The sequence below is a fragment of the Sander lucioperca genome, chromosome 11, assembly GCF_008315115.2.
Source record: "Sander lucioperca isolate FBNREF2018 chromosome 11, SLUC_FBN_1.2, whole genome shotgun sequence".
Taxonomy (NCBI): Eukaryota; Metazoa; Chordata; class Actinopteri; order Perciformes; family Percidae; genus Sander; species Sander lucioperca.
In genome coordinates, this window is record NC_050183.1 from 38,202,513 (window position 1) to 38,228,507 (window position 25,995).

Sequence of the window (25,995 nt, forward strand, 5' to 3'; positions counted from 1 at the left end):
CCCCCCACTGCAGTTCTGTCACATTTTTTAATTCTCCATTCCAAAACATGCCCATGAGCACGCTTGCCAGCTTGCGTGCCCACACTAGCACGTGCATACATTCTGCATCAGTTTGTCTCTGCTGCATGTCTCCCACGCGCCCTTGTACACCACTGCCAGGCGGCACGGAGCACTGTGACCTCCCACTACCCCGAGGGCCAATGTGTGTGTGCGTGTGTGTGTTCCAGGGGGGGGATGGGGTTTAAGCAGACGGGTAATGGGGGTTGTCACACCAGGGAGTCAGGGATAGATGTTTGTCTGCTCCTCTATGCCCTCACAGAGAGAACTGGTGTCATTATGAACATCATTCACTCCCAGAGCTTCACACCACAAGTCTTCGGTGAAGAAACTCAATCACACAGACAAAAATGAAACCTCCAACTTTTACAGCCTTTAAAGCTGGAGTAGGCAGTTGTTTTTTTGCATATTGTAATTCAAGTGGTCTGCACTTCCTCTTGGCTCTGTTTTCAGGCATTAGAAAATCTAGCCTGTGACGGGAGACTTTGCCCAATCACAGGTCAGTTCAAAGAGAGGGCGTTTCTATTGGTTGTTCTACAAATACAGATGCACATGCATGTCCCTTCAGACGGTGAAAGCCTGATTCAATGACGGAAAATCCTGCAGAACAAGTTGCTATTCCAGCATTGGCAACTACAAAAAAAGGAAGACGGACTTATCAAAAGAGAGCCTAAGGGCGCATTCAGACCAGCAAAAGGGGATATGGCAATTTTCCGCAGGGTTGTGCGGCGGTGTGGGATTTGTGTGACGTCCTGTTGTGTTATTTAACCCTCCAATGTAGCACAAGTAGACTTTATATTTATCAGTTACAGTTTTCGTCAGATCATGTATAGATCTCGATGTTTCCGACCACACATGAAGGCAGCTTCATTTAAAAAAAGAAAGAAACAATCAGCTGTTACACAAAATCCTGGGCAGTTCAGTGCTTGCGTTTCGTTTTTTTACCCTCATAGTGTTTTAAAACTTGTGGCAGCGATAGAGACAGGGATGTTTCATGTTTACTGTACAGGACTCTCACACCGCCTCAAACCGACTGACAAGTCGGATCGCCGGTTCCATTATTTGCCCATTGCAGCGTGACGTTTTTCGGCTCCCCCCTGCAGCACCCACCCCCGCAGCCTAAACGCACTACCCACATCCAAAATGGATGGGCAGATCTGCGTTTTCGCTGCACCGCCTGACGCAGACAGAGTGAATGCAGGCTAAAAGAGAGTCTGACAATAAACGCAACAAGACGTGTACATCGGCAAAGCGTTTCAGAGATAGAGAGAGAAAATGTTGCTTAGACTTCTGCTAACCGTAGCCAAAGATTAATGACTGTGGCTAATTCAAGGTCATGTTTATGTAGCTAGCTAGATCCTCGAAAAACAGTGTCATCTCAAAGGGCTTTACAGGCCCGCAAGTTTCCAAAAAACAGGACGGTAATTCACATAGAATTGCCGCTATATAATACCCTGGAAATCCAGAGTTCTCGCAAGAGCACAATATGAATTTGCTCAGCGAGTCACTCTGGCATTCAGTAATGATGCTCATTAACTATGCCCTTGTAGCCAAGGTGCACCAATCATATCGGTGTATCTGATATAGGCGGGCCAGAGGCGAGCTAAACAGATGACGACAGTGCTGCGACGTCAAAGTCATTAGTAAACATTGCAAGATGGCTACGGATGAACACCAGTTGTTTGAAACGGCTTTGACCGCTACAATGATCGAGTTAGACTTGGCTTTTTACCTAAAAGAGGAACAGAAGACGCGCTCAAATCGTTCCTTTGCAAGAAGGACGTTTAATCTACCAGTTAGCTCCGCTGGTAGCTAAGCATATGGGGCTTAGCAAAAACTATTGTTGTGATTGGTCGTAGTGTTATCCAATTGCGTGCAGTGAGATTTTCAAATGCATGCTTGGTGCCACCCCTCGAGTTGGACCATTTTCAGTACTCAATGCCAGACCCTTAATCTTTCGGATTTGGGTCTGGATATCCAGGCTAGCTATATAATGGAATCGGTATCACAATCACGATCGGGAAGATTGAAATGAATGACTAGTACTCATACAGGTTACTGTATGAAGCGCGTGCATGTGCGCATGCTTGTTGGGTGTGAGACGCTTAAAAGGAGAGGGGAGAGCTACAGGAGGAGGACTGAATTTTCAATTTCTAGCTTTTTTTTTGCCTTCTCCAGAAAAACTGCCTACCCCAGTTTTGAGTATTTTCATTTCATCTGATCATGATGAGTCAACTCCGTCTCCTGGCTGCAAGTCAGATTTTTCCAAATGTGTGATCTTTCAGTCCGAACTCCTGAAAATAAACACACAAAACAAATCAATTACAGCAATATGGAAGTATCAAGTGGTATCTATAAAAAAACAGTGACGGGTTGATGGAGACAATGGAGGGACACTAATGTGTTGCAATGTCAGCTACGATTTGTTCCAGCTGACTTGTCAGCTGCTTGTACATTTGACTAACTTGGCTAAACTGTGTGTGATGCAAAGACGAGGTCACCGAGGGGACAGTAGCTGACACGATAGCTGGAGGTGTATGTCATGCGGGGGGTTAGCTGGGTATAGCGGTGGACAGGCAGACTGGATTGTTATCCTGTCAGTGTACAGAGGAGGGTGGGGGCAGCGGAGGGCTCAATGATATGAATAATACCACACAGAAAGTAAACAGCCATTCTTAACGTTCTTAACACCTACGCCAGCTGACTGGCAGACAGAGATGGTGGGAGGGAGGGGGAGAGACAGAATAAAACAGAGAAGTAGATTTTTTAAGCTCCAAAATTAGCCACAGTGGAATGATGAATTTAGAGTTGCCTGTGTTGTCAAGAGAGTAGGATGGAGGTATTGTTTCGTTCTCTTCTCCTCCCCCTTTTGCTTGCACTTAAACATCTTCATAGATAGACCCACGGGAGCCTGTCTCCTGCATGAACCCTGCTCCTGCTTTAAGTTGCACTGTAAAAAATCTTGAAGTCTATAAGAAGGCAGTGGGGATGGCACACTGAAGCTTTTGTCTCAGTCTGCACCACTGTGAAGACTAAAATCAAAACCGAGCCAACGCCATGGGATGCTTGGGGAATGCCACCGCAGGCTCCACACTGAGGTGGAGGCTCTGCAAGATGCTCACCGGGGCTTATATGAGAAAAGCATCCTGGTAGGCCTGTGTGTGTGTGTGTGTGTGTGTGTGTGTGTGTGTGTGTGTGTGTGTGTGTGTGTGTGTGTGTGTGTGTGTCAGGAATGTAGCAACCCTCCCTCTCACTCGTTTCCCCTCTACCTCAAAGTGGCTTAAACTAAAAACGGGTGTTTTAAGAAGTAAGGAGGGATTTTGAGTTTTGCAGTGACTGTATTTCTGTGTGTGTGTGTGTGTGTGTGTGTGTGTGTGTGTGTGTGTGTGTGTGTGTGTGTGTGTGTGTGTGTGTGTGTGTGTGTGTGTGTTTTGCATGTGTGCTTGCGTGCGTGTTTATGTTACATGGAAGGGGGTCTAAGCCTTGCGGAAAATAGGTTGACGTGACCTACATATCCATGTGGCTTCTTATTAGCATACACCCTTATTTCACAGACACACACTTGTACACTGGCACCCACACACAGACACACACTGCAGATAACAGTGACTTGTGTCATAGAGACAGGCAAGAAGAAGGCTATTTACATGATTTGCATTGTGTCCTTTGTTTGTCTTTAACCGTCTCAACACCATAGCAGATGGCTGGCACACTGGCACACTGGCACACACACACACACACACACACACACACACACACACACACACACACACAGTAGATGGATATCATGAATGAATGCGTGCGCAACCCTGTGGCCAACAGTTTCCATTTTTAGGATTGCATGACAAACAATTTACATGATGAAGCTCACACTCCAGCGGATGTGATCATGCATGACTGACACCATCAAACCTGATAAATGAATGACACGACAGGGAGTGATAGGTAAATTTGAAGTTAAGCCAAAATACTTAGTATATTTAAAATGTAAAAAAAGAACGATATTGGTCATTTGTTGAATGTTCTAAATCAATCTACATTTATGTTTATCTGACAAGAACCTCTTGTAACAACCTTGTCTGATATAAATCACATTTTTATACAAAAATATAAAAAAAAAAATTTAAGAAAAGTAATTGCTGCCCGGACAGCACTGTGATTGCCTAGCGACGACTAGGCAATCACTTTGCGAATTGCCCTTTCTCCTTAAAATTGCGTGCCCATACAACTAAACTGCATTGTCAATTACATTAACATTACATTACAAACATTACATAACTTTTTTGTCCCGGATTATGTTTGTTTTTGACGTATCACAAATACGTTTCTAATCAAAGTCTGCATAGAGAGGAAGTCGGGGTGGATGGGTCAACAAACACAGGACTTTCACTCAGGAGACCGCTGTTTGTGTCCGTTTGAAATCAAAAGTCAATGTTGACTTATTTTAACTTATGTACATAACTGAAGTTACTTAACAAACTTACTCATTTTAGTTAACCCAAACTATGATCTTTTCCAAGTAGTTTTGTTTTAATTCACAACATCAACCACATGCTTAAAACGGCGTCCATTTCATAACATGTGCCTGGCTGTTGAGAACGTAATTTTTCAGGAGACAGGGTTGTCAGCTGGGATAGGCTCCAGCCCCCCCGCAACCCTGTGAAGGATAAGCGGTTACAGATAATTGATGGATGAAAATTTCCAGGAGGCCATGCAAACAATTACTATTTTGTTAGAAGGCGAAATAGCGTGTCGTTATAGCGCCGCAGAAACCTGTTCAGTAGATGGCCGGAGTGTTGGATGGACCAGCAAAGGGTGTATCCCGTTTCCTATTGACAGCTAACCTTTACTTTTAACCACGACCATGATCTTTAGTCCACACAACATTCTGTGATAGGAGAAAAACGTGCTCCGGTTTATTGGCATTTCTTTAAACCAATCACAATCTTCTTGGGCGGCGCTAAGCACCGAACGGAGCCACGGTGCCGCTGCAAAATAGCCTCGGGAAGTCACTTGTTTTGGTGGAACGTGTACATTCAAAAGTTGTTTTAGTCGTGCAACAGAAAACTCAAATTGGACAGTCTAGCTAGCTGTCTGGATTTACCCTGCAGAGATCTGAGGAGCAGTTAACCATAGTCCTCATAAATCGACCAGAATTTAGAATGCCAACACAAAGAGGCGAAACGTGATGGACATCTGGCCGAAAAGGACATCCAGCTGAATTTGAAGTGGAACGCTGTGGATACAGACTATTATTTTGGTAACCGTCAAATGATGCTGTCCTGTCAACATGTTCATATTTGGTTGTTTTTTTAAGACAAACTATTTTGTTGTTTAGTTTGGAGAACTTGTTAATAATTGTGTGAGAAACCCTGTGGCCAACAATTTTCATTTTGAGGGGTTGCATGACACTTAATATGATGATGCTCACTCTGCAGTGAACATGATCACCACCATAACACAATGGTAACTATGGTAACAGATTAATATATGATATAATTGTAAGGTCCAATATGTAATATATTTACTGTAATAAATCCAAAAATGACCCCAATGCGTCATCATATATTAAGGAAACGTGCTAACAAAAATGCTAATGCCAGTATTTTCTTCTTTTGAAATTTCCGTTCCGTGACGGAATTTCGGTTTGTGTTTTGGCCTGTGTGTTGGTATCAACTGCCCAGTTTGACAGCCAGGCCGGGTTGCCAGATATACCTGTAAAAACGTAAACCCAGCGCGCTACAGCTGTAACGTTAGTACAGCCATGAAAGCAGCACACAAACGAACAGGATCAACAGAGATAGATTCTACCCGACCTAAAAAAACCCGGCATGTTTTTAACAGTTGCGTGACCAGAGACGTAGCTAACAAACCCCAGGTAAATATTGGAGATGTATTTGAAAGAAGGAGACAGCTTAGAGCTTAAAAGGACGCAGAGTTGGCTAATTTCCTCCTGAACAGGTAGCTAAGCATTAGCTTCAGGCTAATTTATCACGGCTACAAGGGACGGGCATTTTATGTCATTTCAACATTCGTATACTCACATTGAATTATACCCGAGTTGGTTACTCGCAAAAACAATTGAGACACAGCCAGTAAAGTGATCCCGACTGGTCCTGGCTAACGCCGCCATGTTAACCCTGCTAACTGCTAACGTTACCGGAGGACCAGGCAAGCGGGCCATGGCTGTTTACAACGTGCAGCCTGTTCAACGGTGAGTTATTTTAAGCCAAGAGAGGGGGCCTGGGAGGGCCGTGAGTTTGCAGCGTGTTTAGCAATTGTTGCTGTAATTCTAAGCCAATAAAGTGTGTTCAGTCAGGTGGAGAGGACGGCAAGGTAGTGTTATTTTTAGCGGAGAGGATGGCAACGTTATTGGGTTTTTAGCGGTTCCTACCGTAATTCTAAGCCGAAAAAGTGTGTTAGCTACTCCGCTGTGTTGTGAAGTAATGTCTGGCTATGTGAGACAAGCGGCTAGCAACATTGTTGTGGATGCTGCGGTCAGCCTGGCAACCAACGTGAATTTTGAGTCTGGGGAGGAGGGGGCGGGGGAGATGACTCTCTCCAGTATTTTGAATTTGTATTGCAGTAACTATTTTAAACACTAGCAGTAAGTATTACATATTGCACCTTTAAGGCTAAACTAATAACTTACAATATTAATATTTGAAGAGAAAGAAAGGAGAATTGGGAAAAAGAAAACCTTTAAAACATAATTCATTGTGGTTTGTGATTCACCAATAATGACGACATCCTCTTGACCGTTTTTTAACACACAACAGGAGACATTCAGAAATCTCTGAGCTCAATTTTCTGTTTAACTGTTTCAGAACCCTGAGCAGGTCTCTCTCTCTCTCTCTCGCTCTCTCTCTCTCTCTCTCTCTCTCTCTCTCTCTCTCTCTCTCTCCACCCCCCCCCCACAGGACAACTATTAATCAGAGGCAGAAATGATAGATGTTTTGCTCACCAGCAATGCCATCTATTTTGCCTAAGTACAAATAGTAGATGTGCTGTGCATATTTATTTCAACAAAAAAAAACGCGCACACACACACACACACACACGTCCTCTGTAAACGGCCCCCGCTACCGTGACGCAGAATCCAGACTTATATATAACAGATTTATCTCTCTGCATTTTTTTTTTTGCTTCTGCTTGTGTTTGATTGTCTGGGTAGTTATTACTGATGATTAAGCAGCACAACTGACACTGCGGTCATTGTTGGCGTACATCTCTTAAAAAGAATTTAACTAGAGGCATTGGTGATTCAGAGGACTGTAACACTTGTTTATTAATAGTGCGCTCCACAAGGCTCAAACCTATTGATATGACTCATTCACTGTCTGAAGAATCATGCAAATGGCCTGATTCTCAGTTTTTCTTTCACAGTGAACTAGGCATTCATCTGACCAATCAACACTTTTCTCCACTCACTTCTTATCGCTTATGTAGCTTGTCAACAAAGCTGCTGAAAACTTCTGAAGTTGTGGCTCAGAGCCATACTGCAGACCTTTCACCTTGCTATGAACCCCAGCCTCAGATCATCTGGCACGGCCCTCAGAAAGCTTTTATGTGACAGCTTATTATGCCACCAAGACGACCATCTATACGTAGCTCCATTAGGTATCCTGAAGTTGCTAAGACCACGTCCACATTGAAGGCTGAGGTATGCTTTAAAAGAACCAGTACGTACGACATTTCACTCAACCCTGTCATAAGTCAGAAGTGTTTATAGTTGTTCTGAACGAAACTGTTCAGGAAGTAAGGTGACAAAGTATAAGAGTGCCAAACTCCGTGTGAGAGGTAGGTTGGGTTGGTGGATGGGTCAAACAAACACAGGACTTTCACCCTGGACTTTCACCCTGGAGACCAGAGTCGGTGTCCTGTTTGAAAATAAAAGTAAATTGAGAGTTATTTTTACTTTACGGAACTACGTCAGGTCCTTATGACGTGCGTAATTACATCCTGTCCATATGCATGGAAGTGAAGTAACATAACAAGTGTTCTGATTTAAACCCAAAGCATGATCTTTTTATAAACCTAACCAAGTCGTTTTTGTACCTTAACCCTAACCAAATAATAATTGTGCGATTTCACAACGTCGATGACATGTTAAAAACCGCAACCGTTATGGTTAGGTACACTCCTATTGGTCGTATTTCCTGCCATCGCAAGGGGTCTTAATTTATAAAACGTTCCTACAGGTCGTATTAGAGGGTAAAAACAAGTGACCTATGTGATCGCATATTTTGAAGGACTTGGAGAACTTTGGTTATCCTGAACAGCCACTGACTAGAAGATGGGGTAAAAGGCCAGCCTTCATGGAGAGGGGGAAGACACGATAAATACGGGAATGTTGGACCATCTGACAAGCAGTTCTGTTGAACCATATTGGCCCCTTAATGATAACAAAACTGAAAACATAATTTACATATCACATAGGTTCTTATCATTTTCTAAGATACTCCTAGGTTATTCTGCAATCTGAAATGGCAAAACAATATGAAAATGGTCAAATATCTTCTTTTGCTTCATTTGTTGATTGGCAAACAGCATATAGTATTCCTGCCGCTATCTGGTTTAAAGGATAAACCATTATAACAGAGATGGACATATGTAGAGATGTTGGTGTTATTGTTCTTCTAGAACATCAGTGCATCTTGTAGGTCAGCAGGATGGAGAAGGATGAAGATGATCTGCTGGATTATAATAGATTGAAAGTGAAGCATGGGGAATAGTTTATAGTGAGTTGAGGGTTTCTGGTGGGAGATTATTGTCCTACATGCATAATGTAACACCATTAATGGTGCTTTTATTCAGTGTCCCTTAATACACTATCATTATGGACATTAGCTCAAGTACGGAGTGTGGACTGGTAGCTGGAAAGGTGCCAACTCACCTCCTGGGCACTGCCAAGGTGCCCGTGAGCAAGGCATTGAACCCCCAACTGCTGGGGATGCCTCTGCCATCTCTTGTATGGGTATTTCAGGCCTGTGTGTTCTAACAACAGAATGAAAAAAATGTAATTTACCTTGCGGGATTATTATAAGAATGATAAAAATATATTTAGCACCAACACCAAGCAATATTGAGCCATATAAATATACATGAATATACATTCAGTGACCAGAAAAATAGAAACATGGTCAGCATCTGAACCTCTGAAACCTCTGTTTCTTCTATATTGTTCCTTCAGGCACTGTATGTAAATGTCAATGGACAAAACCTAATAAGATACTGTTTTGAAAGATGCGGGTGCATAAAATCTGATTTTGACATGATGCCTTGGAATCATGAATTTGAACTTATAGCACACTATTATTTGTGCCTTTTGTTTTTGTTGCATGCAAGTACAGTAGGTACAAATACTAGTTCTAACCATGATTTGATTAATCAAACACTAGATAAAATGACCAAATTATGTATAAAAATGCCAGTATACATAAATACGGGCATATTCACTGGAAATAAATAAAAAGACAGTATGTGTACACTATGTTTGCCTGCAGTTGTAAAAACTGGATGTCATGCTCTGAAGTGTTTGATTTATGTTTGTCGCAGCACAACTTTAATCATCTTCAGTATATTAACTGCCAAAACAGTTCATTAACAACATTATCACATAGTGTACAGTATATTTTATAGCATTAGTATTTACCACACTGTACACACAAATATAGCCGTGTATTTATTGTACGTGTAACATACTAAAGCTATAATGAAAAGCTGCCTAAAGACACACCAACTGCCACAGCAGCAGTTTCAGAGCACAGTAATAGACACAAGGAGGATGGATTTCTGGACTGGATTTCTGAGTCATGTCTTCATATTTAAACTGGTAGTTAAGCGTTTTGTAAGATGTCACATGGCATCTGATCAAGTTTTGCAACCGTAAACTTTGGTGGAGCATCACATTTAACAAGTCAACAACACCATCTTAGGTTTGTGAGGCTAAATGAGCTCTCCTGCTGTGTCCCTTTGGTAAACAGGCACCTGTGGTCCAACGTGGCTAATGTTGAGGCAAATAAGTAACATGTTTAATTGGGTTTTTTGTTAGTTTGTTAGTATATTATGTAATGTAATAATTTTTCTCTACAAATAAAAACACGAACTCTGACCCCAAAACATTAATTTATTACTTTGTCTTTTACACTATTTCTTACTTCACCAGGCAATTTTCTCTTTCTACATCTTTAACAATTCCGACAAATCATAAATCTTTTCTCTATACATTTAAACAGCTACAGACAATTTCCTACACCAACAAATACACAGATTGATTTCATCGTCATATCCGATCTAAGGTTGGCAATTATGTTTAATTCTAAGACAAAATCAGGCCAGCTTCTCCTCCTTTAATGACTTACTCACTCATGAACTCATTTACATGACTGAAAATAATGCTTCTTAGAGATCAGTCATGCACCATAGACCCAAAGAACAAACTGGACGTCTTGGCAAAGCTTGAAATAATCCAACAGTATGGAAAGTATCGATAATGAGGACACAAACCTCAACTAGACTCCGGAGCCCTGCCCAATATGCCAGGATTTGTCCAAGTAGATAAATCAGAAATAATTGCCCAGTTCCCCTACATTTACTGGCTACACTGAATCGAGATGAGGGGCCACAACACAATACAATCAGACATCAGTCACTTCTCAGCCTTCACGGGTCAGTGGCTAAAACAATAGGGAACATAGGGTAATTGTTTACCATATTTTTTGGACAAAGACAGTGTTTTTCAATTTATTTTTGTCCAAATCAGGATCTCAATTTGGTCAACTGAGGGGCAGAGATAAAATGTAGCTCTTCATTTTATTTGCCAGGTTTTCTTTCTTGGCTAATCCTCGCAGCCACTTTATACATTTGGCTGTCAAACTCTTCATGTGTAATAGTGATTGTTTGGAAACCCCTAGGATCTGGGTCCGCGTCAATAACATGATGTCAGTCATTGGTTGCAAACAAGACACTGGTAGCAGACACAGTGTGCCTGTTAAAACTCTACAGCTTTTCAAGCTGTCAAAAAATTCAAAATGTCACAAAAGTTACAGAAATGTCTCTCAGAAACTAAACCAGAATAAACTAGTTTAAGTGGCAGTTGCATAACAGAAATATTTACTTTGGGAAATACATATGGGAGTGTCTGTGCGCGCTTTGTACAGAAAGCCAAATAATATAAACTACACTATCTATGCAGAATAGAAACATTGTTTATTCCAATGTCACGCGGCAGTGTTAGGTCAACAACGGCTGACCGAGGGGAACTATAAACAGAGAGAAGACGGGAGGAGAGGAGTAGGACAAATGGTGTATGGAGGGATGAAATGGAGTGAATCACCTTTTACAGGGTCCTGCCTCAGCGCTCCTGGGTGATTGAACAGATCAGCCGGGTTCAGCCTGACAGAGTGAAAGAGACAGAAAGAGAGTGGAAGATAGGAAGAGAGAGATTTATCAGTTTATAGGGATGTGATCCTCCGACTGTATGTTACCAAAGTAGTAAATCATAGTGTGTGAACACCTGCAGGGTAAAAGGTTGGGTTTACCCACACTGCCAAGGTGACGGTAAAGCATTAGAGGTTTATTTGTGTTCAGAGCACAAAACAAAAACTGCAAAAGTCTGGGTCATTTCTAAATTGGTAAAATATTAGATTTGCTACTGCATTGACTTGCCAAAAAAAACAACTTGATGTGTAAAAAGTCTTTACAAATAGAAATCCATGATGAAAAGATAATATATCAAAGTGTAATTCTAGTTGTGTGACATTTTCTACACATGACCTCTCTCAATTCAAAAAGCTTTTGTGGTATCGTCTAGGTAGGGAAAGGTAAGGTCTAGTTTTGGACATTACAAATCTATTCATATTTTCATACTCTCAAAGAATTGTAGGCTATGTCATCCCCCCTCACTTTCTCACTCCGCATTTACTGTCTGCCTCTTGACTGTTTAATAATAACAACAAGAACGTATAACCTTATTTTTGTGTACGTTCTTCTAGCAGTTGATGTGACACAGTAGCCAGGTCATAAAAGCTTTTATGTAATGTGCTCTCCTCATGCAGAATTAGGGGTGTCTGTGGGGGAAAAATGGAAAATGTTTGTTTCTGACCTCAACAACAACAACAACAACAACAACAGAAGAAGAAGAACCATGTATTTAGCATGAACAGTGATAACCACCATGACAACATGAACAAAGGCCCTTTTCAGACCTGATAGCTTGTATCCAGTCATTTATCTACATTGTGTCCAGATCCATTTCAGATGGCCTGCAGAGTGCATCTCAAATGTGTCTCCAGTGACCAATTCTGATGAGACTTTTGCTTCTCTGTTCACATGTGATTTTATCTGTGGGGACACTGAATGCTGCAAAACTGAAGAAAAAAAAATCATCAGATAAGAGGACTGCAGTGGCTATTTGGTATTTCCAATTTGATTTTATAATGTTTTCTGAATTATGCATAGGCAAATCAACTGTTTGGAAGCTTTGTCATTTATATGCACACAAAGCTGAATATGCATGTCCTTCAGTTCAGCTGTGGATGCACATTCACACTGCATAACAAATATGGTTGTTTAAAACAGTTTACTTACCAGGGAGTCAACACAGTATTACAACAGAGCCTGTGAGTCATTACAAATACAAGTGATCAGACAGGTTTCAAACAAGCCCAGTTTAGCTTTATAGACTGAACGTTAAAACGATTACACAAGTTTTCTATTACTAATGGCTATTACAATTCGGGAGACCTCCCTGATTCAAGCCAGTTAGCATGGTTTTTGGTGATTTGCAGGTCAAAAGACAACATTGGTGATTATAATAGAATGTTTGGCTTCACCTTTGTTTCCATGTTTCAAAAAAATGTTTCCTTTGGATGCATTCCCGCCCATATTTTGTCTGCTTGTGATCAGTGAACTCAAGAAGAAATAGTGCCAGTTACAGAGACTTAAACTTCAATAAAATAAAGAAAAACAAGGAAACAGACATGGAATGGAAAGTTCAACAGGCACCACAATTACCACAGATTGTACTTCAACAATATTGCATTAAATTAAATGATACTGGCAGAGGTTGCCCCCCTAAAATACTGTAGGTATTATGCACACCATACCGATTTTTACTCTTGTTGCCTTGAAGGGGGTTTCCCCCAGATACAAACACATCTACATGCACCACTGACTTACTGCTTTGTTTACTTCAGGATTTTCCTGAGTTGACTGTACCAAGTCTGTTATAAGCTTTAAAATAATATTGTATTAGCTAATCTCTTTAAGTTATTAGCTTTTATAAAATTATAAAAGCTAGTTTTCCTAGTTTTCATCATTCAGATGATATATTTCAGCTCACTGACTTTCAATAAGTCATTAAACAAATGTATTTATGCAATAAATAGATTTATAGTTTTGGAACATTTGGGAGAATGTGCACATACCAAATCAGTTATGTTTTTCAATGAGATGGCCCAGTAATACTGAACCTCATAACTATACATGTGCACGCGGAGAGCATTATTATTTTTGTGTCATGAACCTCTGCCATTGCCTACCATTAAAACAGTTTTCTCCACTTCCTGTTTTCCCCTTTACTTAAACTCTTTTATTGGCAAGTTGATGAAGGTACTCAACCTGCCCCTCTCCTATTCATGCATGCTCATGGCTCAGTGTACATTGACACAGACACACAGAGAGTTTGTGACTAACACTTAAGTATAGGCCTGTCAGTTTTTCATGAATAACACTTGAGTCATTCTCATCAGATGTGCACTGAAGTTAACATAAATTCGCTACGTGTCCAACCTGTTCTTCATGGTACCAATGTGGGTGTCACTGTCTATGTTTTGTGTGTTGTATATGTGTGTGTGTGTGTGTGTGAGAAAAAGCCAGTGGACCGTTTAGGTTGGGGACACACTCAACAGTATGTTCTCATAGCGTTTGTGAGCACAAGGCTTCTGCAACATGTGAAACTTTATAATTTGCCACACTGATGATATCTGTGTTGATGATGCCACATGTTGCTTAGTTCAGATATATCACTGCAGGTACTTTCTAGCTCTCAATTCAAATACAGTGAATGCAGCAATTCAGCATATATAGGTCTATTTTAAAAGAAAACCAAACTTTTTTTTTCTTTACTACCATTCTGTAAAAATGCAACAGGTTTACAGTCATGCTAGCAGCTCTGCATGCTATGTTCATAATGACAATGTGAACATGTTGATGTTGAAGCAGGTATAACATTTACCATGTTCACCATTTTAGTTTGGCATGTTAGCATGCTAACATTAGCTAATTAGCATGAAATTAAAAAGTGCAGCTGAGATTGATGGTAAAATTGTTTTTCAGGTATTTTGTCATAAACCAAAGTATTGTATAAATACACATTTTGGCCTGACGATGGCACAAGAGGAAAATTCATGGGATCACCAAAGTCACCAGGATTCATCCTCTGGGCAGCACGAATTTCACAGAAATCCAACCCGAGCTGAAAATTTGTGTATTACTCACGTACATGACACATGCTGAAAAGCAATTATTCAACCATACATTTCAAACATCTGTAATTTGCAATTTTGCGCCTAAATTAGCAATAGCATCCTGTCTTGCTTTTGGAAATATGACAAAGAAATTAACTCCTGTGTTTTCTTATAAATGATCGTAAGAATAAGACCATAACGATCACTCCTCATAGACATTTTCTACAGGATCCTGTGAAAGATTTCTAGTTTTAAATAATTCAGCCTCATCTTTAGATGGATTCTAACAGAGCAACTTATTTTTGATTGGGTTAAAATGATTTCTGAAATTGAAACGGTAATCTGTTACAGTTGTCGTTAATGGGAATGGTTGGGGAATATGTGATACTGAGTAATAGACATAGACGTATTGTTCCAGCAGCTTTTTTGAACTTTAACATGAGTTGTAGCAGCTGAGATGAACTATTGCTACCTCTGGCGACTTGTTAGTGCTAAGCTAATTACTGGTGCTTTGGTGGAGGGGTAGGGGGGGGTTAGGATGTGAGGGGAGGAGCTAGGCTAATGAGGGATTAGACAGAGGTTGTTACCCCGTTTCCTTTTGATGGGATTACTGCGCTGAGAGCTATGCTGGATGGCTTTTAATGATGGTTGTTCTTCTGTGGAAACAACATCAACTAAAAAAGTGGCCCTGGGCACGAGAGGAGAGAAAAGAAAGGAAAGGAAAGGAGAGGAAAGGAGATGTGCAGTGTCACTGTGAGGTTTAGTTAATTAACCCCTATTCTGCACCGCGGCTGCTCTCTGCTATCACCTCGCTCTGGGAGACACTCAGAGCATTAAAGGGATGTTTCATAGAAAACACTGCTAACATTTCAAACTGCTACATATCCAGAGCTGATGTAAAATGCTGATGTGCTCTCTGCCAATAAAGTGTGAAAAATAAATGAGCAGAAAGGTATACATGTTGTGAGATATATTTGAGATCATTGGGAGTTGTCCGAGAAGTTCAATTGTCATTGATATGCATACCATCTTATAATTTCAGCTCTGGTGATTCTCAGAACAGGATGAGTCACACCTACCCGACTTCACTCTCTATTATTCCTCTTTGTCAGAGCTGGCTTGTGAGAACTTGAGACTGAATTAATCTATTCATTTTCTCTCTTTGGAAAACATAATATGTACTTATAGTATTTGTTTGCACCCCTTACTCAAAATTGACAGTGGTTCACTGTCTTCAACAACAAATACTTGCACAGATAAAAACATCAAAAACCAAACAAATAACACTCCACTAATCAATACTATCTATGTTCAGGCTGTTCTCATGAACCATTCGTACAGCTACTAAATGTAATGCACTGTAATTTGTATGTATTCCACATATTGATTGCTGTATGCACCACATTGACAGCTGCTGGATAAAGCGTGATTTGTGGTTCTGCAGAGGCTCCACGCAGAGCTTTCGCCGTAGCCTACGTAAGTGGCCTGAAGTTTATACTTGTGCGTTTGTGTGTGCGTCGATCTCTTTAAGAGAATAGCAGGGCCGGCATGTGTGTGCGCGTGGAGAGTGTGTGGTAGAGCGAGTGAGAGAGTGATGTGGATTAGCTTTGGAGCGAGTACTGACTCTAGAAAAAAAGTGTCTCCCCTGTGCTTTGACCATGGTGAGAAATCTGTAGTAGGAAAAGTTAACCTTCTCCTTGATTTCATGTTGTTTATGGAGAATGAAAACCAGGAAATGAGTAGGGTGAAATGCAACGCTACCAAGCCACGGCTGAGCGATGTGCGTCGCCGCGACGTGTAGTTACGTTTTCGAGAGTTGCACGTCAGGCTATTGCGTAGGGTCCGGCACAGTCCGTGCTTCCACGTACCTACGTACATAGCCACAACATAGATTTAATGTAGAAGCATAAATCACGTTAAGACCGCTCTGGTCCGTTTAGAGACGGGGCCGGGGTGGATGGGTGGGTCATAAAACACAGGGCTTTCAAGAGTTTGTGTCCCAGGGAAAACACAAGACTTTTACCCAGGAAATGGTGTTTGTGTCCCGGGAGTACTACTTAAGGGGATCAGTGTTTTAATCCAAACCACAACCTTTTTTTCTAATCTTAACTATTCGTTTTGGTGCCTAAACTTTACTGTCATTGCCGCATGACGGTCACCTTTTGTCGGCTAAACTCAACTGCAACGGCTTCTGAAATGGTGACGGGTACCCAGCTCACAGCAGTGTTGTAGTCGAGTCAACAACTGTCGAGTCTAAGTCAAGTTATCGTGTCTCCAGTGTTCTAGTCCGAGTCCAAGTCCGAGTCACCATTACCTGAGTTTGAGTCTGAGTCGGGTCACCAGTCCAGAGAATAGCGACTAGAGTTGGACTCGAGTCCAACTTCAGGACTCGAGTACTCCATCACTGGTTCACAGTAACCTTTTTTGGGCTAAATGTAACCATAAAGACAACTAAACTTAACTGTCATGTGACCGGTCATCATGTAATTTAGGGTGTCATACGAATTGTTGTGCATAAGTTTTCGTACAATATCATGCAAACCCTTTCATGAGAATGTGTGTTAACAGTGGATCAAATGACAAAGTGAAAACCAGTGATGGTAGTGACAAACCCACAGATAATTACCACCTGACTCCTTACAGCGAAAACTGTATTGCCAAGCTGCAAACGGCAGACAGTTATGTTGTGTGATCACTGCAGGATGTGTAAATGGGCACCTCCGGGTGAGCCCCTGTTACACTAGCTTCTGTAGCTGAACAGTGTCTGAGCATTTCTTTCTGAAAAATTAGGTGTTTCTGCCTGGGGTTTATTATCCATACTCCAAATTAAATTAATATGTTACAGCACTTCATTTTAGAAGATGAAACCTTCAAGTAATAGGAACACACCAAGAACAATGGCTTCCCATTTACCTTTGAAGAAATAGGAACTGGTCAATTGTTTTGGAAAACCTGACAGGGTTCTTTCTTCTTCTCCTTTTTGACATATACATTTTCACCAGTGGCTCCTGCATGAACAGTGTGTAGCTGTATGTAAGCACGAGCTCTATATTAACGAATCTAGCATAGCTAGACTACTACTTATTAGGACAGTGCGAGCCCCAAAAATAGGAATGTTGACAATTTCGAACCAATGACTTCTCTGCAAGATTTACACTTTGCAAAGTGGGCCAGACCGAACCCTTCGTGGAGCCGGTTTGTTTGACACCCCTGATCTAGGCCTCATGGGATTCACGTGAAATGGTGTTTGTTACCTGACACTAGGAACAGAAATGTTTCTAATTTTTTTTTTTTACAAATTTACCATGCCTGCAGTATGTAGATATAAGGAGTGAACAACATGACGAATTGCACAAGGCAGGATTTTTAGTAATTTGCATTATGACATTACATTGATTTTTCTTACTTTCGGAACAGGATCCGGGTGTTACGAATTTACTTTGGCTCTCTATTGATAAATATTGTATTTTCAGCTTGTTCCATAGCCCCCCCCCCCAAGTGGCCAAAACAACAACAATTAATGCAGCATAAAAAATGTCTTTCAAAATGCATGTAGAGCAAACGCAAAATCAACGAAATGTTGAGAAAAACAAACATCTAGATAGCACATATAACACCACAGCGTACACATTATGGAGGTATTCGCCCTGTTAGAGCTGGTTACACACTGAAAGTCTATTCTGAATATGCACTCAACATACAGCCATGAGCATAAAAGGACGTGTGTGTGGTCGGATTAATGTGATGCCATAGCAACCAAGTAAGGTTCCTCCTGGTCAGGGCCCAAAGGAAAGAGATGAGAAAGCTGCTCGAGTCCCTGCGTCCAATCTGACTCAACAACATGACGAACATCGCTATTCAATATTTGTATTATTATGATGATGCTGCCTGAACACTCTCTCTCTCTCTCTCTCTCTCTCTCTCTCTCTCTCTCTCTCTCTCTCTCTCTCTCTCTCTCTCTCTCTCTCTCTCTCTCTCTCTCTCTCGTCAGTGACAGACTCGTCCAGGGAGTAAATTTGCCCACTTTGTTTTGTTTGGGGGGCTTTAATTTAGCTGCTGTTGGAAAATTACCCATAATTGCAGCCTGCAAATGCTTATCCCTCTCTTTCTCCTCTCCAGCTACTCTCTAGTGTACTCTCTCTCTCTCTCTCTCTCACACACACACACACACACACACACACACACACACACACAAAAATGGTTGCTGCTAAATGATAGACCCACATTTTCTCACTGCCATGCTTGGACACATTGCCACATTGAGACACGCACACGTTTGCATGGACACACGCGCACACATCCACCCCGAGGTTGATAATAAGACTAGGGAAACATGATTTATGTTTCATACTGCAATCTAATTGATTTGATTAATCATAGTCTTACTTGCCTAATTAAATTACCACAACAGATTACAGAATATTTGGCCATATGCCCGGCAGCCATGCTGTTAGAACTCTGAGTTAGATTATGTGTTTCTGAAAAGCTGTGATCAATGAATTTTATGGCCAATAAATCATTCAGGATCCCTTCCTGGAGCAGAATTTGTGCTTTACAAAACATAAACATTAGAATTCCCCTATACATTTGTCCCAGTAGTAAACTGTAGGGTATTCTCGTTTAAGAGTGTTGATACTGTACATGCTGTCCTTTGACCCAGATAAAGATTAGTTGACCAGTTTTATCCAAGCTTAGGCTGCACTGTATGGTTTTTTTCCTGGTTCATTCCCTCACAGTAACCCAGCGGTTGTTGGTTGGTTTAGTTAGTTGGTCTGGTTCTGGAATTACAAATGAAATTTGAGTGGAGCAGTTTGTAGTATTATTTTGGAATATTTATGTCATGTTGGAATATAAACTTATACAGTCTCACTAATTTGTTAGATTGATGTCCCTTCTGCAGATTGGATCCAGACTTCCACAACTTTGAATAGGTTTAAGAATGTTAAGAAATAAACAAACATTGTTTAGAGCTACATTAAGAGAAGAACTAGCCTACTTATATTACAACAAAATGTCAGATCCTAATTTTGGAACGGTTTTCCCAGAAGTAATGTGGGGAAAATACAAAGTAAAAAATACTCCAGTATTTTGTGTTGTATTGACATAAAGCTAGGTGACTTGCAGGAGACAGATAGCTTTTTTTGTAATCTCTAAATCTAAAACCAAGCTGAGATAACCCTGATAACATCCCTATGACATCATCAGGGTTATTTTCTCAGACTTAACAAAACTCCCTCCAGAGCCACAGAAAACTGTAATGAAAATAGTATGACTAGAATTGGTGGAGTGCCCCTTTAATTTTTTTATTTTTATTTGCAATGTTAAAACTGGTCCTTCTCAGATCAATACCCATGTGAAGGAAATCTTTGCTAAAAACATTTATTGTTACCAAATTTGCGTGGGCAGTTTTGAAACAGAACAAATGAGTCAAAACTTAAGAGAAAAAACTGCGAAGATCATGTGTAGGATGACTGTAAACCCACAACTCTGTATTACATGTACAATTTATTTTCACACGCCACCACAATGCTATCCTCATCAATCTCACTGTCTTCTTTATGGCTGTTGGAAGTCATCTATATATTGACTTGGCTATAGATGCGGTTATGAAATGTCTTTTTGCCGCGTTGAGACGGCGGGCTGCTGAGAGTTGGTGACTAAGATGGCCGTAGCACAGAAAATGGAAAATAAATCCTAGGTGAGGGAAAAAGAAAAGACAGAAAAGGAAAATACAAGGAGCACGGGACTTGTGAAGTTTAGAGGTACAGCGGGACCTTATAAAGTGGGCGAAAAAGTGTGAAGATAGAGCACATAAAAAGAGAGCGGGGGATAGGGAAGATTTGAAAAGAGAGTGAAGCCAAATAGAAGACAGATTGGTCTGCAGAAAGTGGAGAGCAGGGAGATGAGATGGAGAGGGTGCAGGAAGGAAAGAGAAAGGACAAGAAAATGCAGAAAAGAGAATAAGAGTGAGAGACAGAAAGGGAAAGAGAAAGGAATAGAGGGGGAGAGTAAAGAGGTCATGGAGTGGTTATGAAACCAACTCTGACCTAATCTGGTGTGTTTATGATTCTGTGTTTTCCTTCTTTTTTTTCCAGGCACTGAGATGCAGGCTGGAATTAGACTGGGCGGTGGCTTAGGATGAGCTCAAAGAGAGATGGGAACATATCGCACTGTCCATTTTACTTGGAGATACAGCTATATACTGTGTGAGTGTGTGGCAGTGGGTGGAGATAGGGAGGTCAGGGCGGGTCACAAACAGCTTCAATCAGATGCACCCAGCAGCACCTAAATCACTGAAGTCCTGTAATCATTAACCAGGGTGTTTCTATTACATGTGTCCAGATGTGAAAGGGATGCTATGGAGGGAATTAAAATGAAACCCACTTTTCTGAGTTGGTAAATTATACGTACAGTCACTTTATTAGGCTATCAGCTAATTCTGGTCCCTCTCTTTCTCCAGAGAAAATAAGGTAAATCAAATTAGGTAAATTGAAAAGCTTCAATATTTAAAGCCTCTTCCACACATGCACTGCAAACCAGAAATTAGATGGAGCTCTATGTGAGAACACAAATGTCCGAAAAAGTTGCTAAAACAGGGTCGCCTGGTTGAACCAGGCTCAACTTTTGCTACAACGCAATGTCATCCGGAAAGGCGCCGCAATGGCCAACCAAATATGTGCAAGCACAAATTCCTGGTACATTACTTTGCAACGCAGATGCTATATATCTACGGTTTACCTGGCAATCGTGACAAAAGATCAACAACATTTGACACTGATACCATTCCACAGTTAAAAGATAGAAGTTAAAAATCCTGTCTCTCCTGTCTTCATCTGAACCCCCCAACGCAACATTTCTTAGGTCTGTTATGTTATGTAAGTATAGAGGGTGTCATATGTTGTCCTCTGAGGCAAACGTGATTTTGACTCATAATAAACTCATAATTGTTTTTTGATAATTTAGCCCATTTATCTTTTTTACCATCCTGCCATTGCTCTCGCCTTCTTTCAATGTCTTTCTTTGTCTTTCCTTAGTTTGCTCTCGTGCTAATACTCCAGCCATGCTTCACACTGAATTATAGATTCCAGTTGACCTGCTGCCACACTTGGGTAGTGAGAAGTGCAGCTTTTCTGCTGCAGCGTTGTTGCATATGGATTGTACAAGAGAGTCAGTGATCTTATTCTCATTGTAACTAAACCACAGACAATGTGACACTAATACTCATTCAATATGCTAATCTTTGAATCCAACCTAAACACGTGTGAGTATGAACTACTCTTTCTCAAAGCTACCAGAATGTGACGGTAAAAAATGCTGGTCTGTGATGTTATCAAGATCTCAGGAGTTTGTCCACTGATAATTTAATAATATCCTGTGAAATTAACTGTGAATTCATCCCATTACAGAGACAGCGTGCAGATTTGTTTGTAATTATTGGGTACACTAAATACAGTACGTATGTTAATTGTGTCTGCTTGGTATGTATGCACATACATGAGGAACAGAGAGTTTCAGAGAAGGCTGCAGAGATCAGCAGAGATAAGAAACCCAAAATGACAGAAGAACTCCAAAATAACGTCTTCTTTGAATCATCTTTGTCACAAACAAAACTATTCACAAACAATGGTAGCTGCTGTTCAACCTAAAGGTCATTACACCACTATCGCTATATTTGGATGGTAATAACTCATTGTTGGTTTTGGTCCTTTGGGGAATTTGATAATAAAAAATTTAAGTATCACTAGCATCACTTTAACCTTAAAACAGTATAAGTTCAAATTACTTTTGCCTAGCATGTTTTCATAGAATCAATTAGTTTGAGCGTTTCCACGCAAATTGTGTTGATCTCATCATAGCTGTTCAAGTTTGGGATGATATAAACAAGTTACATGTCCAGAAAATCACCCTGGCATGACACAGCGTTTAGTCACAGTTGGCCAAGTGTTGAAGTGGTGATGAACCAGCTCCAGGACGTTTTTCTTATTAACATCACAGACTGCCTTGTTTTTAGTGCTAATTGACTTATAGTTGATTTGCAATAAAGGAAATAACTTTTTTTTTCCTCACTTAAACACATAAGATGAGGCAACAATTCTTAGGTAATGACATCATGGTTGCTGCAACGGAAACATGCTAGCCATTCTTGCCATGACTGCAAAGTCATCATAACATTGTGGTAAGTGGGTTATCGTAACAGTGACATATTTTGGAGAGGCACCAAATGTTCCCTGTGCACGTGTCATCACAACCTCTCATCACATTGTGATAATAATTCAGCTGAGGGATCACGTCAAGCCGATGTAATATAAACCCCGCGTTGTGCCTTGTTCGGGAGCCGCAATTCATTTATAAACTTGATTGTGAGTGTGTGTGTAAGACAGAAAGAGAGAGAGTTTCATGTTTGCTAATTCAGTATGAAAGTGTGTGTGTGTGTGTGTGTGTGTGTGTGTGTGTGTGTGTGTGTGTGTGTGTGTGTGTGTGTGTGTGTGTGTGTGTGTGTGTATGTGTGTGTGTGTGGCAGTTTCTGGGAACCAGCAGACAGTCTCACCAAGGCATGCAGACTGTCTGGGAAAAGGCATAAATAGTGGTGTTTTAATGCTTTCCTCTGTCCTCCTCTGCCCGCATCGGACTGCAAAACAGCACTGCTCACGGGCTTGTATGTGTGCTTCACTTTCTAGTGAACAAAGCCAAAACAAACAACACTGAATTTCTTCGAATACAACAGACCAACATACTGCACAGGAAGCCTGCACTCTGATGGAAAATTCTGATCTGTAATACTTTTCATTTTTTCCCCAATTATAATATTAACCTTCCCTGAGCTGACATTTAGCCAGCTACCTTCAGTACAGTTTGTTTAAATGTTTATCATTTTCATCTGACATGCATACACTTCACAGGCTGATTTGAATTCATGTGTATCATGTGCTGTTTCCTGCAGGGAAAAGGCCAACTAACTACCTTCAGGTTTTCTGTCTTCTCCCTTACAGGGCCTCTTCAATCCCCACCCCCTATTCTTACACACAAACGCATTAAATCTCTCGCTCTCCTGATGTGCACACACAAAGATGCACACATTACTGTGCAGACAATAGATATGACACATGAGAACACATAGAAATGCTCACACACACACACACACACACACACACACACACACACACACACGCTTGCACGCATGGTATGTGAACAAACCACAGGCAGGGAGAGGTAGAGAAGGCAAGGCCTCCACTCTTACTGATTACTGCAGGAGAGGAGAGGAGAGAGAAGGCTTTTGCCAGCTCCTCTCACAATGATCTGCACACATACATAGACACACATGCATGCACACACATACAAAGAGAAACAATAAATATCTCTGCTGGCTGCTACACCACTGTATCTACAAATACAGACAGTACATGCACTTTACTATACATTAAAAAAAAAATCTGATGCTCACTCAGAGATACAATCAGTAGAAATGTTGGCACACCCAGACAACATTTCAGGCCACACACACACACACACACACACACACACACACACTTCGGTCTTAAAACACACTATACATTAATGCTTTTACAGTCTGCGCTCTGTCGGACAAACATTTACACTGGCTCCCCTTTTTCCTCACCTCTCCAAACTCTTAAACTCCTGCTCTAACACTCCTGTGTTTATTGAGCCCGGCTCACACACTCCCATGTGTAACGCTCGGACCTTCCACATACTGTACAAGCTCTGTCACACACCGCCACACAACAGTTTACACCCTCACGCTACAGGTTGTGCTGTATGTTGCCATGCCAACAAATGCTAAACGCTCTACATTTGTTTTTGTGATTCTAAAATTGACACAATGAAACATTTTATTACATTATATTTGAGATAAAGAAGAAAAAAAATGTTCATGTCCATTTTCCAAAGAATGACAAATGGCACTTCAGCTGTTTGAAGTCAGAAACTAGAAACTTAGAAATCTGTTCATGTACATTACTTGCATGGCAGCTTTGCCACGGTTGTGTGTGTGTGTGTGTGTGTGTGTGTGTGTGTGTGTGTGTGTGTGTGTGTGTGTGTGTGTGTGTTAATTCTAACCTTACCCTAAAACAAAGTCTTAATCTGCAAAAGCCCTTTAAAGTGTAGGGCAGCCAAAATGCTTCACAATCCAAAAAATTTCCTCACTCTGAGTCTAACATTCAAAATGGTCCCCACAGAGATTTAAGTACAAGATCTCTTTCTCACACACACACACACACACACACACACACACACACACACACACAGCTTGCCAAGTTCTTTGATGTAAAATGGACAGTAAAATGTCCTCTCAAGCATTCATGTGTCCCAATAAAACATCTGCTCCAGACAGGTTCTCCCTCCATCCAGCAGGCCGATCGACATTCAAAAACAGAGCTCCTACTTTTTGGGCTTTATGTCTCCCTGGGTTCTCCATGTCTATGTTGGAGCTGCTTTGTAAATGTATGAGCTGTTTGCCAAAATCAAAGCCAGGTCCCCCTTCCTACAGACACCAGGATCTGTCTGTTTTTCTCTCTGCTTTACTGTCTGTCCCTGGCTCTAAATCATCTTTTATTTCTTTTCTTTTCCCATTCTGTGTGTTGCCAAAACAATTCTAATTGTCTGTTAAAATAACACAGACAGACACAGATTAAGATGAGAGAGATGGAAGATTGAAGGGGGGAAATGCTAAATTAAAGAGTTAAATGTCCATTGCCATCTGCATCTCTGTGTGTTTTGTGTTGATGGGTGGAGGTGGGCTGGAGCTTGGCATCGTTTAGGGTAATGTGGCTCTGAAAAAAATAAAAACTATCTTTGCTCCATGCTTTTCTATCACTCATGCATGCCGTCATTTGCATGTATATTGCAGACATAGAAATGCATATGGTTGAGAGGTTTCTAAACTCCCGAACCACCATCTCTCTTCTTTCCTTTCTCTCTTTTTTCACTCTGCTCCACATCACTTCATCCCAACCATCTCAAAATCTTTGCAAAATCTCTCCACCGCCATTTTGTCTCTTTTTCTCCCCTTTTGTCTGAAATATATTAACACTCTTCCTCTCTTCCTTTTCTTTCTTGCTTGCTTAATTTCTCCCTTCTTTTGCTCTTCCAATACATCTTTTATTGTGAGCCCTGTTCTTTTTTTATTAGCAGTCTAGAAAGTGTGACATTTATTTGAACTGCTCTTGGAGTTTTTTCTTCCCCATTGTCTCAGTGAGGCTGCAGACCCCTCATCGCCATGGCTCCACACAGGGTCAGCTCTTGCCCTCTGTCACCATTCATAATTCTCATATCAGCCAGCAATGAAACTTCATATCTTCATATCAACGATCCCTGCCTTTTAATAACACGGGAAATTGCTGGTCTAGGTAGCTGCTTGCAATGAATATCAGCTGGATTCATTAAATCAGGAGAAATAAAGGAGAGGAAAATATCTCGTTAACCATTGTTTTATGAATAGAAAATTAGATCT

The 25,995-nt window shown here is 40.9% G+C and overlaps 1 long non-coding RNA gene across 1 annotated transcript in view; it reads right to left on the reverse strand.

Annotated features, from left to right (window-relative positions):
- LOC116063210 overlaps positions 1 to 25,995 on the reverse strand; it is a 42,342-nt gene that overhangs the window by 7,734 nt on the left and 8,613 nt on the right. The window contains exons 2-4 of the long non-coding RNA XR_004108210.2: positions 12,029 to 12,128; positions 11,396 to 11,454; positions 2,249 to 2,351 (exon numbers count right to left, since the gene is read on the reverse strand). This is a non-coding gene — a long non-coding RNA (uncharacterized LOC116063210). The remainder of the gene's footprint in view (positions 1 to 2,248; positions 2,352 to 11,395; positions 11,455 to 12,028; positions 12,129 to 25,995) is intronic.